This window comes from Ovis aries, chromosome 11 (genome assembly GCF_016772045.2).
Source record: "Ovis aries strain OAR_USU_Benz2616 breed Rambouillet chromosome 11, ARS-UI_Ramb_v3.0, whole genome shotgun sequence".
In the NCBI taxonomy this organism is placed as follows: Eukaryota; Metazoa; Chordata; class Mammalia; order Artiodactyla; family Bovidae; genus Ovis; species Ovis aries.
In genome coordinates this window covers 27,811,309-27,825,796 of record NC_056064.1, presented here as the reverse complement: position 1 = coordinate 27,825,796, position 14,488 = coordinate 27,811,309, and the positions used below count along the sequence as shown (strand labels likewise).

The window sequence follows — 14,488 nt, the reverse complement described above, 5'->3', positions numbered from 1 at the left end:
CCGGCCTTCTAGAAGTGAAGCAACCTTGCAGCCCCACTGCTCAGCTGCTATTGAGCAAGACTTCAGGGTTGAGGAAGGAGAAAAAGAAACTCAATCCCTAACTCTTTAGCCAGAACTTCAAGCTTCCCCTTTGTCTGTCTCCAGCCCTGTATTAGAGGGGAAAAGCAAGGAGGAGAGCTTTCCCACATTAAGGGTAGGAGATGCAGGATCCCTGTTGATTCAGTGGTAAGAATCCACCTGCCAACCTAGGTTCGATCCCTGGTCTGCAAACCAAGATCCCACATGCCCCAGAGCAACTAAGCCCATGCTCCACAACTACTGAGCTGAAGCACTAGCGCCCTAGAGCCCTTGCTCCATAACAAGAGAAGCCACTGCAAAGAGAAGCGCATGGACCACAAGAGAGTAACCCCCTGCTCACAGCTAGAGAAAGCCCATGTGCCACAACAAAGACCTAGTGTAGCCAAAAATAATAAATAAAAGGTAGGGCTTCCCCAGTGGCTCACTCAGTAAAGAATCCACCTGCAGTGCAGAAGACACAGGAGACTCAGGTTCAATCCCTGAGTTGGGACAATCCCTTGGAGGAGGGTATGGCAACCCATATATTCTTGCCTGGAAAATTCCATGAACAGAGGAGCATGGTGGGGTACAGTCCATGGGATCGCAAAAGAGTCAGACACGTCTGTGAAACTGAGCACACAGGAGATGCCCAGAACCTGGCAAAGCACACCTGTGGCTTCAGAGAAAAAATGGGAAGTCAGAGGGAAGTAGCCTCCGCCTACCACTTTTGGTGGCAAGACCTTGAATGAGTTGCTGTGTGTCTCTGTGTCTCATCTTTGCAAAATGAAATGGAGGTGACACCAGTACTGACCTCATGGCATTGTTTGGGCTTAAATGAGATAATGTGTGTAATTGGCTTCACATACATCCCATTATTCCCTTCAGTGGTTGGTGGCATCCCCCCTCCTTTCTGCCTCTCCAAATCTGACCCACTCCTTAAGTCTTTGGCAGGTCATGCCACCCTGGTCTGGAGTCACTTCTCGCCTCCACAGTGGCTGCAGGTCAAATGTGTCACTGGGTCCCACCATGTCGGAGAAGCACCACGGTTAAGAACTACGACTGAGGCCCTTCACCGATAATTCCTTCCCATGGAGCTGTCTATCTCCCCAAGGTCACCCAGGGAGGGTAAGGGCTGCATGGATTTGTCTCTGTTTTCCCAGGAGCATCTACCAGAGCACTGGAAGTTAGTCCATAAATGTTCATGGACTTTTAAGATGCTATGAAGGTTTCAGACTGACCTCAGGGCAGCTCAGGATCATGTTGTCTCCAGCCTGGGGCTGCTGCTGCTGCTGCTAAGTCACTTCAGTCGTGTCCGACTCTGTGCAACCCCATAGACGGCAGCCCACCAGGCTCCCCCGTCCCTGGGATTCTCCAAGCAAGAACAACTGGAGTGGGTTGCCATTTCCTTCTCCAATGCATGAAAGTGAAAAGTGAAAGTGAAGTCGCTCAGTGGTGTCCAACTCTTCGCAACCCCATGGACTGCAGCCTACCAGGCTCCTCCGCCCATGGGATTTTCCAGGCAAGAGTACTGGAGTGGGGTGCCATCGCCTTCTCCGTGTCTCCAGCCTACAGGAGGCTTATGCAGGATTTCAGCTGATGGTAAAAGGACTCACCTGTGGGTGTCAGTAGCGCACCATCTGAAAACATCTTGCAGTGCAATGCAATTATATTTGGACCAGAAGGGACACTCTTTGAAGATGATACTTTTAAACTAGTAATAGAATTTTCTGAAGAATATCCAAATAAAATGCCAACTGTTAGGTGTTTAGGTATCCTTCAGAATTGGTGGAGTCCGATCTTCTATCTTAACACCAATTTAGTCTCTGCTGGATGAACTGAATCCAAATAGTCCAGCCAATAATCAGGCAGCACAGCTTTATCAGGAAAACAAATGAGAATATGAGAAAGGAGTTTTGGCCATTGTTGAATAAGGCTGGAATGATTCATAATACACAAATGATCTGTTAATCTTTTTCATCATTGTTGTAATTTACCTCTCAGTAGAAAGGCTAACATATTTCAAGTGCCACCAGTTTTAAGGATTCTGCAGGGGGAAAAAAAAGTCCTTCAATTTAGAACATAACAAAAGCTTGTGTATCTTGATGAATGTACTTTTTGTTGCATGGTATGAACTAAGTTATTGCTTACATAAATTTGTAATATATTCTATTTGTATTTTCTTCCCAAGTGTATAATGTTGGCGTGGAGCTTTCATGACAGAATAACACTTTGTACATCTGTACTTTTTTCAAATATTGAATGCCTTATTTTGGAATTTTTAGATTTTTTTAAATTGAAAGCACTTGAAGTTTTTTTATATATGAATATTACATGTAAAGCTGTTAAAATATGTATCTTCAGTGCACAAAAAAAAGATGCTATGGTAACACCATCCTATTTAAAGCATTCTGGTAAACTCCTGCACCTGGGCTGAGGTCGCCATAGCAACAGTTGTGCAGGCTGTGGCAAAGCCTTGCAGGAAGGCAGGACCTGGGTGATCCTTGGCTCCTCTTAGTTCCTCTCAAATCCCTAAAAGCACTAAAGATGTGAAGTGGGGGAAGATGCTGAATGCTGTAGCTTGAGCTGCCTGGAAATCCTGCTTCCTGCTCTCATCTCTAGAAGAAAGCCTGGGTAGCTTGCAAAATACTTAAATCTCCCTCAAAAGCAGCCTAAGGTTTGCCACCTGATTGGGAGACCAGCCCTCCAACTGGCTTTCTGTCCTCAGCTCCCTGGTCCCCTTTTTTTCAGATGACAGATATCTTGATAGCTGAGATGACATCTTCTTAAGGATCGCCCCTCACCTTTTTCTTAATAACTTTTTTTTTTTGGTTGAATCGGGTCTTAGTTGCAGCACATGGGATCTTTCATTATGGTGCAAGGATTCTCAGCTGTGGCTCACAGGCTTAGTTGCTCCATGGCATGTGGGATCTTAGTTCCTCCATGGCATGTGGGATCTTAGTTCCCTGTTGTTGTTCAGTCACTTAGTCATGTCCAACTCTTTGCGACCTCAAGAACTGCAGCATACCAGGCTTCCTTGTCCTTCACCATCTCCCGGAGCTTGCTCAAACTCATGTCCATTGAGTCAGTGATCCCATCCAGCCATCTTGTCCTCTGTCATCCCCTTCTCCTCCTGCCTTCAATCTTTCCCAGCATCTGGGTCTTTTCCAGTGAGTCAGCTCTTCACATCAGGTGGCCAAACTATTGAAGCTTCAGCTTCAGCATCAGTCCTTCCAATGAATATTCAGGATTGCTTTCCTTTAGGATGGATTGGTTGGATCTCTTTGCAGTCCAAGGAACTCTCAAGAGTCTTCTCCAACACCACAGTTCAAAAGTATCATTTCTTCAGCGTTCAGCATTCTTTATGTTCCAACTCTCACATCCATACATGACTACTGGAAAAACCATAGCATTGACTAGACGGACCTTTGTTGGCAAAGTAATGTCTGCTTTTTAATATGCTGTCTAGATTTGTCATAGCTTTTCTTCCAAGGAGCAAGCGTCTTTTAATTTAGTAGCTGCAGTCACCATCTGCAGTGATTTTGGAGCCCAAGAAAAAGGAAGTCTGTCACTGTTTCCACTGTTTCCCCATCTATTTGCCATGAAGTGACAGATCAAGCCCTGTTCCCTAGCATTGCAAGAATTCTTAACCACTGGACTAGCAGGGAAGTCCTTGCCCCTCACCTCTTGTTCCCTCCAACTTACCACCCCACCAAGTCTGCCCACCTCCACATTTCTCTTAGTATACCCCAGGCCTTGTTGAAGCTTACTGGGTGCCAGGCTCTGTGCTCAGTATGTTTTGTTTTGGCCGCAATGCACAGTTCATGGACTCTTACTTCCCCCAACAGGGATTGCACCCACACCCTCTGCAGTGGAATCGGTGCATCCTAACCACTGACCAGAGAATTCCTGTGTGCTAAGTGATTTACATATAATATCCTGCTTTAACCCTCAAATAACTCTCCAAGTAAAGGCTGTTGCTATTCCCATTTTACAGATGAGGAAACTGAGCCCCAAAGAGGTCACACAACTGGCCCAACTTTAACTTGCAGGCATTTCAGTGGGATTTTATTCCAGGAAGCTATACACTCTCCCACCTCCATGTCTCACAGAGAAGGGAGTTTTGTAGTTAGCCTGTTCAAAGTTTTGGAACTACTGAGCCTGAGTCATCACCAGAGGGCTGATTAGAAATGCAGAGCCTCAGGCCCCACCCCAGTCCCACTAAATTAGAATTTGCATTTTCACAAGAGAACCAGGTGATTGGTTTGCTCATCAAGATTTGAGCCTTGGTCTAAATTGAATTGAATGGGTAGCACAAGACACGGACCCACAAGCAAAGTAAGCATAGACAAAGAACCCCGCAGGGCTCTAGATCTTGGGGGTTTTGCCTCTAGAGAAAGAACAGAGACAAAAATTTAGGGCTCTGGGGCTCCTCTCGCCTCAGTTTCCGCTTTCTAAGTCCTCACGCAAAATCTCAACTTTGGAAGTTCAGAGAGCAATAGGATGGCTTTAGAGCGCCACCTTCTGGTCATGCTAAGCTATGCAGCACACGTTTCTGCTCCGGGCATCCTGTCCCAGAGAGGCAGCTACTTGTCTGCAGGGGCTAAACCTTCTCTTGGGGACTTCTGTAGTTTTTCCCAGCAGTTTATTTCTCTTCCTTCTTTACCCTTCAACACTCACCATTCGTTATTCTTATCACTGATTCAGATAACTCCTTGCTGGCTAAATGACAGCAGTACCGCACTTCATGTTTGCTTACTCCCTGACCTCAATACAGTTCAGCTCATCAGGGGTGCAAAGCCTAAGACGTGACCATTTCTGTTTTCAGTAACATCAAAGCAAGTGGAGGAACCAAGACCTTAGAGTTACAAACAAGGCATAAAGATTTTAAACTGATCTGTATAAGAAAGAATTCACATGGACATATTCACGTGGACATTCACATGGACATATTTCTATTTACCTCTGTTTATATCTATCTAAAATCAATCACAGAAGGAAAATATCTAAATAGAGTATTATGCAAAAGATATAGGTAAGCTCATAATGGAAGAAATGCCATTAGTCAAAGACATTTTTAAAAAGTGTCCCTATTTTAAACCTTTCTTCTTTTGAATTAGATTTTTTAAATTATTGCTTTTTCCATTATCCTAATTATACTTTTATTATTTTTAGTGCTTCATTATCATTTTAATGGTTATCAAGCAATCCCACTCCCAGAGTAATGCAAGATTACAATTTAACTCCATTTATCCTCCTCCTGCTTTCTATTTTCATCAAGTATTTTAATTTTTATGAATTTTTAAACTCTAAAGATATTATTTTTATTTTATGCAATCAATACTCATGTATTTTCCCCACTCATTTACCTCCCGTCATTCATTCATTCCTGTATGATTTTGCTTCCACGGGTATCATTTTCATTCTGCCTAAAGAACGTCCTCTACCCCCAATAAAAATTAAAAATAAAAAAAGAACATTATTTAGTAGTTTCATTTGTTTATTTCGGGACTTTTAGTGAAGCTCTTTCAGCAGTGAATTCTATTTTCATCTGTAAACTTCATTCCACCTTCTTTTTTTTTTTTTTGGCCAAGCCACCCTGCATGTGGGATCTTAGTTCCCTTGAACAGGGATCAAACCCCGCCCCCTGCATTGGAAGTGCACAGTCTTAACCACTGGACCACCAAGGAAGTCCCTCCACCTATATTTTTTAAGAATACTTTTCTCTGAATAAAATTCTAGGTTGGCAGCTATTTTCTTTCAGTCCTTAAAAGGTTCTAGCATGTAGTCTTGGCATGCACCCTCTCTTGGATTGCACATTTATCTTGGAAATCAGATGTACTATTTTGCTTCTCTGAAGGTGATGTGTCTTTTCTTCTCAGACAATTTTTCAAAATTATCTTTGACTTTGGTTTTCAGAAGTTTTACTACAGTGCGGTCAGGTAGCGATTTTTTGGGGGGGGAGTGGTATGTATTTTGTTGGAGATTTGTAGAGTTTCTTGAATTTGTGGTTGAATGTTTTTTACTAATATTGTAAAATTTGTGATCCATAACTCTTCATCTATTGCTTCTGAACAAGTCACTCTTTTAAATGTATTTAGACCTTTACATCACATTCCATATTCTCTTATGCTCTTTTCTGTATTTTCCATCTTCCTCCCAACCCCAGTCCCATCCTTCAGACTGAGTATTTTCTGCCCACTTAGCTTTCAGTTTACTAATCCTGTCTTCTGTTATATCTAACCTGGGAATTCCCTGGCAGTCCAGTGGTTGGGATTCAGCGCTTTCACTGCTGTGACACAGATTCAATCCCTGGTTGGGGAACTAAGATCTCACAAGACACACAATGTGGCCAAAAAATAATCAACACAACAATAATAATAGTAACCTGTTGTTAAACCCATCTATAGAGTTGTGGTTTTTTTAAGGAATTGTATTTTTTGATTCTAGAATTTCCACTTAGTTCTTTAAAAAAAATTGTTTCTAGTTCTCCATCTACTTTCTTGAACGTACTGGGGAGAGTGGGGTAAAGACCAATTTATAATAATACCCAAGCAAGGTGGGTGAGACAAGGCAATTTCATATGCTACTGGAGGAAGTTTAAATTGGCACAGTTTATGAAAGGGAATTTGACAATTTTTACCATGTCTTTAAAATTATATTATACTTTGACTCCTCCATTCCATTTCTAATAATTATTTAAAGTGTGAAACAGAAGAAAGGAAACCTCTTTTTTTCTTTTTTGGCTGGCCTGCAAGGCCTCAGCAGTAAAAACTCGGGTCCTAACCTTTGGACTGCCAGGGAATTCCCATTTAAAATGAAGCTGAGGGACTTCCCTGCTGGTCCAGTGGTTAAGACTCCCCACTTCCACTACAAGGGGCATGGGGTGGATCCCTAATCAGGGAACCAAGATCCTGCATGCCCTGTGGTGTGGCCAAAAGCTATTAAATTAATTAATTAAATTAAATGAAGTTGGGTGGCCAGAAGGGAGAACTCTCACATGCTACCACTCCACATCAATTACAGACCCCAAAAGGAAGAATTTTTCTCACCCAGCAACCAGACCAGCCAATGGGAAGTGCCCTCCAGCCTGAACTCTCCTTTTCCCCCAGTGGACTTTCTTCATATTAACTCCAACTGCCTCCTTTTGCTCTACAAAGTAACATTCCTCTCCTTTGTTGGACTTGCCTATGACTTTTGCTATAGCTTTCTTGCCCCAAATTGCAATTTCTCTACTATTCTGGAAAAAAGAAAACAAAAACTTTTTATTTGCTAGCAATATAATTGGCTGTTTATTTTTAGGTTTGATAAAGGAAATAACACCAAGATTTTGCAATTAAAAAAACACATTACAGAAAATTTTATAATAGGGGGAAATTGGAAACTTAAATGTCAATCGATAGATACATTAATTAAATAAATGACTATATCATCGACTCAATGGACATGAGTTTGAGCAAACTCCAAGAGATAGTGAAGGACAGGAAAACCTGATATGCTGCAGTCCATTGGGTCCAAAAGAGTCGGATACAACTCAGAAACTGAACAACAATCCATTAAAAATAAGGGTGTAAAAGAAAATAAAGTTTTCAGGTGCTGAAAAAGTCAGGTCCTAAAAGTGTTTATTCAGTGTGATTCCACTTATTCTAAAATCATTACATGCTATAATTATACATAATATATAATTATTTTTAGCATAGCTATATATATAGGAGCTGAAAGAATAAACAAAAATATTTATAATATTTATCTGTAGAGGTGGCATAAAGCTGATGTTTTCATGTGTGCTTTTTATGAAATTTCCACTTTTTTTCAACACGAAGCACTATTTTTATTTACAAAAGAACATTTTTTTTCCTCTCCTGATTCCTGATTTTTTTCCTCCCTGACCCTGGCCTTACCTGTCTCAAGCACTGAGCACTCTCAGCTGTCAGTGAGGCATTCAGCTCCGGATGAAGAGTGAAGGCTGAGAAAATCCTCCAACAAAGGGCTAATTTCAAACAGTCTTTCTCCTACAGCTGCCACCCCCTAGGAAGTGCGAAGTTTCCTTTCCACGAACCGCCCGGCGAACAAATCTTCCCTGCTCTTTAGCTTCCCTTCCCCCACCTGTCCCAGAGCATCTCTGCCCCTGCGGCTGGCGCTTTATGACGGTGCAGGGAATGGGGCGGGGACGCACGCAGCCCAGGTGAGTTAGCTGCAGGACGCAATCCACGCCGGCTCGTACGCGACTGGGACGTGACTCAGCCTTCCTGCTCGCCCGGTGCCCCACCCCTGCTCCCTTCGGCCTCCTCCCGCAGCCCGCAGTACCCTCGAGCCACCGTCGGTTCTTGCCAGGTTCATCCTCAAGTCCAAGCTAGTTTTCTCTTTTGCGCAGGATTCCTTTGGTTCATCCCACTCTGTGGCTTCCCGGCCAGTGGGCTCTCAAGCACTGAAACCAGCCTTGGGCTCAGCCTTCAAGAGTCCTGAAGTGGACCCTTTCAGCTCTGAGACCATCCTGAGCCTCTGTAGCTCCCAGGGTCCTCATCCCCATTCATACGTTTCAGATCAGGGTGTGCAAAGCTCCGTGCACGTCTCAGATCAGCGTGTTCAGAGGCCTATGCACGCCACCGCTTCCGGTGGTACCCAAGTGAATCTTTTTTTTGCTTATTATGTATTCATATTGCTGTTCATTAAAATATGATTAGAACATCAGACCTGTGATTTCACAGTATGGATGCTCAGAATGAGGTGAGAGTAAATATTTATGTTTAAAATATGGCTCCTATTTGTTATTTTTGTTTTTAAGAAAAATCAACAGTTGTACATGCAGTACTTTGATGTGGCAAAAATTACCAAAACAAACCACTGGATTGTTTTCCCGGGGGGATTTCTTCTTTAAAAGCCTCAGATTCCATCACTTGTCCCTCCTTCTTTCCTAGCCCATCTTCCCTCCCCTTCCCAGACTCACCTCCTGGAGAATCTGCCAGAGATCAGGCTTTTTCAAAGACAACATTGGTGTACAGTGGCTAAGTAAGGCTCTAACCCAGTGGTGGGCTCATCCTCCCATCTCCAGCCAGACGAAAGTTCTCAATCTATTGTGACTTGAGGGGGTGGGGAGAATTTTGGTGTGGATTCCAAAAGCCATTAGAATAGAAGGTAGGGGCTTTCCCTGGTGGCTCAGTGATAAAGAATCTGCCTGCCTGCCAATGCAGGAGATACTGGTTCTATACCTGGTGCAGGAAGATCCCACATGTCATGGAGCTACTAAGCCCAAGCCTGTGCACCACAACTATTGACCCTGTGCCCTAGAGCCTGTGCTCTGCAACAAGAGAAGCCGCAGCAACAAGAAGCCCGGGCCCTGCAACTAGAGCAGCCCCCACTCTGTGCAACCAGAGAAAGGCCCAGGCAGCAAGGAGGACGCTGTGCAGCCAATAAATAAATAAAACTATTAAAAAAAAAAAAAAAAAGAAGGTAGAATGACTTCATTGTCTGAACTTCACACGCTCCTGTGCAGGAAAAGCGCGTGCATACACACACACACCCCTCATGCACATAAGCTAGGCTTGAGAAGTTGGATTTATTCATTTCACAAACACTGACTTATTAAACACTATCGCCAGACACAAGACCCTATGCTACAGTCAACAGAGATGAGTTAGGAACTCCTCCTTCAGGGTCTTAAAAGATAAAGATGCCAGTGGGGAAGTGATGAGGAAGAAAGGCATTACAGCCAGGAAAAAAAAAAGCCGGAAAAAATCACAGAGCCCCAGAAGCCCAAGGCCTCAAGGGATCTGAACTAGAAGCCAGCACTGTGGCTATGCTGCGTGGGTTGAGCTGGCCCAGGGCAAGGGGGCTGTCCAGAAAACCATGTGGGAAAGGTAGTGTGGGCCTCATGTGCAGACTGAGGAGGGTGGGCCTTGTACCGAGGGCAGTGGGGAGCCACGGAAGTCTTTAGAGGGAGGGAAGGCATGAGGAGGAACACCCGTGAAGATGTTCTGTGGCTGCTTCAGTGTAGGTTGGACAGAGGGGGCTGAGGGCCGGGGGTAGGGGGCTTGGGAATGAAAGCAGCACCTGTCCACCTTCCAAGCTGGGTGCCCTGGCAGGGCCTGTTTTCTGCTCAAAGGCCCCAGGTTTCCCCAGAGTATCAGCACCCCCAGGCTATGTAAGGATAGAAGGAGAGCCGGGGGGTCGGCCATAGAGAACAAGTTAGACTAAGATTTCAGAGGTGTGGGCAGCCTGGCAGGAGGAGGTGAGTCCAGGAAACTCACGGGGGCAGGAATGAACTGAACCCCCCGGGTAGCCCCTGATCTGCCTGGAGCCAAACAGGGCAGCCTGCAATGGGCTGAGTGGACACTTGATTTGCATTTCCCTGATGATTATTGATGCTGAACATCTTTTTGTGAGCCTCTTGGCCAATTTGCATTTCTTCTTAGGAAAAATGTTCAGTTCTTCTGCCCATTTTCTAATCGGGTTTGTGTGTGTGTATGTGTGTGTGATGTTGGGTTGTATGAGCTGTTTACATATGTTGGATATTAATCCCTTATCAGTCATAGCATTTGCAAATATTTCCTCCCATCTTGTAGGTTCAGGCACATTATTTGTATCTATTTATTTAATCATCATCACAATCCTATAGAGTAGGTAATATAATCTTTTTTCTTGGCCGCAAAGCACAGCTTGTGACATCTTAGGTCCCCCACCAAGGACTGAACATGGGCCCGTGGCAGTGAGAGCCCAGAGTCCTAGCCACTGGACAGCCAGGAAAGCCCCAGTCTGCATTTCAAGGCAGATTCTTAACCACTGGGCCACCGGGGAAGTCCCAACTCCTGCCTTATTCTTATTTTTTTTCTGATCATGAAAGAAATATACATTCAAGGATCACAGGAATGTATGAGTCAGAAAGTTTCTCCAGTGATAACCACTAACAAGTTGGATGTGTCTACTTCCAGATTTGTCCTCTATAAAAACGATCATATATTATCATTTCCATAAACAGAGTCACACAGACTGTTCTGAAACTTACTTCTGTTTCATGTGGTATCAGGGACAGTTCTCCTTTATTGGTTTTATTCTGCCTCCGTCTTTATCTCTGTGGTGTTTGATCTTTGGAGCTCGGAGACCCTCTGAGTGTGAGATGAAGGACAAGTGTATATAAGCACATCACCCAAATATCTGTGTATGACCTTGGGTGACAAAGAGTTACTGAGGCTGATCTGAGCCCTTCACCCTGTGCCCTGTCATGGCAAGGGAGCAGGAAGCAACAGGAGGATCACCAAAATGAACTCTGGAGGCTGGAGGACTGTATGACTTTTTCATTATTGGAAGGACGTGGAGACTCATCTTCGGGGATGGGTCCTGGGTCACTGCTCCCATACTGAGACCCTCTGCTTGTCTCCAGCGCCCATCCCTGGACTCCTCCTCGGGCGGGGGAACCCTTCTCTCTGAGCATCTTCATCAGGATCACCTGACTCCAACAGGGGCCAAACCCCTGGGCAACGCCAAAGCCTCCTGGCCTCAAACGGGTTGGGCGACATTCACTTCCCGGCGCTGGCCTCCAGACCTGCTCAGTCATTAGCAAATGCCTCGGCGGTGGCGGGCGGCGGCGGCAGCTGTCACAGTAACAGCAGCAGGAGGACGTGCCAGCCGCCCAGCGCTTCTGGGTGGCTCAGATCTGCTCCGTAGAGGCCAGCGGGTGGAGAGGTGGATGCTGCTCGCCCTGGTCCCAGCCAAAGTGAGTCTGGGGGCCAGGCTGGGGGCAGGGAAGGAACTTGGCGGAGTTCTGCACTGATGCCAGGGGTGTGTGTGTGTGTGTGTGTGTGTGTGTGTGTGTGTGTAAGAGAGAGAGAGAGCTGAAGCTATAAAGCCTTGGGAATCCAGGAGGGAAGCCTAGGTGCCCACAAGTGTCACCCCGCCTCATAGACTCACTGTCCCAAGGTGGGGAGGTGGGGGTCACCTGAGCTGGTGACACCCCCCACCAGTCCTCAAGATGGGTGGGCTGCTGCTGTGGGTGAAGTCAGGCACTGCGGCTTCATGAGGTCGGCTCCCCTTGGGCCAGCCCTCCCCCTCACCCTGCCTCTCTCCTAGCCGGAGGGGCAGCTCCAGTTACAGTCACTTTGAGGAGGGAAGTCTAGAGGGGGGGTCACTTTCCCATACAGGTTTCCTCATCATTCTTTAAAAAAAAAACTTTATTGAGGTATGATTGACATCCAACAAGATGTACATATTTAACACATACAACTGGATTCTGGAGTTTTCAAGAGGCATTTTCATCCTTGGTTGTTTGTTAAATTGGTGTTTCTGTAGAGGCGTAAGGGCTGGGACTCTTGCTCTCAATTCTTCACCTACTCCTTCACTCGAGGTCTGGAACGCCCTCCATGGATGCACATTCTCGGGGACGGGATGGTTCACAGTATGGCCTGTGTAGCCAGGCTGACCTGGCCTCAAACCCTGGATCTGCCCTGGACTTTCTTTTAATTCCCACTGTATACTGTTTATTCTTTCTTTTTTTAAAAAAAATACTTCTTTATTTGGCTTCATTGGGTCTTAGTTACAGCATGCGGGATCTAGTTCCCTGAGCAGGGGTCGAACCTGGCCCCCCTGCATTGAGAGCTCAGAGTCCTAGCCACTAGACCACTAAGGAAGTCCCAGCAGCCTGGCTTTGAACAAAGTTACTTAAGCCTTGGTTCCCTAGTCTGTAAAACAGAGATAATATCTACCTCCTGGAGCTGTTGACGATGAAATGAGGAAGGGATGCAGAATGCCAAGCACACAATTAGTGTTCAATAAATAGCTGCTGTTGTAATTATTTATTATTAGCTCGACACTGGTCCCACCTTACCTAGGAAGACCTTCCAGCCCTCCTCTCCCCAAAATTTCCTGAAGCACCAACGGCGATGCCTTTGGATATAATGTCTTCCCTTTCATTTAGCTAGTCTGTGCCCCAATCAGAGCGTGTTCCTCAGATTTCTTCTGCTGCCCTCTCCCCAGCACCTGAGACAGTCAGGTTCAGAAGAAGAACTCAAGGATGGAGAATGAAATGGTATGAAGAGAAAGGGAGGGACTGAGCATGGGAGGCAAGAAGGTGGGGATGGAGGACAGGTGGCCTTGCCCAGACGTGAAGGACAAGGCTCTCCCAAAGCACAGGACGGGAAGGGACTGCACAGGAGGCCATCAGCAGGGATCTGGGATGTCATCTACATCCCCCGCATCCTATTATTTCTCAAACTCAGTTCTCTCTGTTCCCCTGCTTAACCCAAGGAGGACAGTGCTTCCTGCTGCAAATATCTACTCACCCAATCTATCAACTGATTCAAATATTTTCTACACTCTCTAGGAAATCAATGAATATCTCCCCCCTCCCATCTCCCTCTCCAACCCCTCCCCAAGGTGACCTCAGACAAGTCACTTCCCTTCTCTGGACTCAGGTCTTTTCATCTATAACACTCAATTTTACTAAATGACCTGCAACATCCTTTCCCCTCCAGCATTTTCGAATCTATCTGCTTTATTCTCTTGTCTATCTTGATACCTCACTTCTCAGCTTTCCAAACAACTCAGGGTATTGATCATCATTCCTCCTTTAAAAAATAAAAAATCTCTCTTCAAGAACTTTATAAATGTCCACTAGATTCTAAAAGCTTCATGAAGGACATTTTCCCCCCATGCCACGCTTGCATGATCTCAGTTCCCTGATCAGCAATCAAACCCATGGCAGTGAGAGCCCAGAATTCAATCCTAACAATCAGGGAACACCCTTGAAGGGTTTTCTTAATCACTGCTTATTTCCAATGTCTGGCTCAGCACCTAGCCTGCAGCAACATTCAATAAATAATTGTTGAATAACTGGATACATGAATGAATGGATGGATGGATGGGTGGACAGATGGAACTGCCACCATACACCCCTGGGGAGTTATGAAACGCAGGGGGATATGCTGGCAGTTGGTCAGCTTAGGAAAATCAAGGTCATCCTGAGAAAAACCTCAGTTTAGATAACTGCATGTTATAAAATAAAAATGTCTAAGACACTGGAACCACCAACTTAGTAACCTATTGCCCATCCCTTACCTACTCCGTTGTCATCTTCTCTGGTTATTATTCTAACTCCAGGGGAGCTGCCCTTTGTCAGGGGCATGAGTGTTTTTAGTCATCTACATGATAAGAAACATCTGGGGAGGAGAGGGAAGGCAGGTGCTAGGAGGAGAAAGGACTGAGCCTGATTGACAACATCTAGCACCAAAGAAAGGATGCTTTAGAACTGTGGTGTTGGAGAAGACTCTTGAGAGTCCCTTGGACTGCAAGGAGATCAAACCAGTCAATCCTAAAGGAAATCAACCCTGAGTATTCACCAGAAGAACTGATGCTGAAGCTGAAGCTCCAATATTTGGCCACCTAGTGTGAAGAGCTGACTCACTGGAAAAGACCCTGATGCTGGGAAAGATTCAGGGCAGGAGAA

At 45.2% G+C, this 14,488-nt stretch overlaps 1 protein-coding gene and 1 pseudogene across 4 annotated transcripts in view; one reads left to right on the top strand and one right to left on the bottom strand.

The window, feature by feature from the left end:
• NDEL1 (nudE neurodevelopment protein 1 like 1) overlaps positions 1-8,143 on the bottom strand; it is a 62,480-nt gene extending 54,337 nt beyond the window's left edge. For 2 of the 4 annotated variants that reach the window (XM_042256671.2, XM_042256673.2), the window contains exons 1-2: positions 7,956-8,143; positions 1,671-1,931 (exon numbers count right to left, since the gene is read on the bottom strand). The gene's annotated coding sequence lies outside the window, so the exon portion shown is untranslated. The remainder of the gene's footprint in view (positions 1-1,670; positions 1,932-7,955) is intronic. The other 2 variants (XM_042256672.2, XM_027974909.3) reach the window with 1 other exon arrangement.
• On the top strand, positions 1,080-2,411 carry LOC114117007 (ubiquitin-conjugating enzyme E2 B-like; annotated as a pseudogene).
• Positions 8,144-14,488: the final 6,345 nt, after the last annotated feature.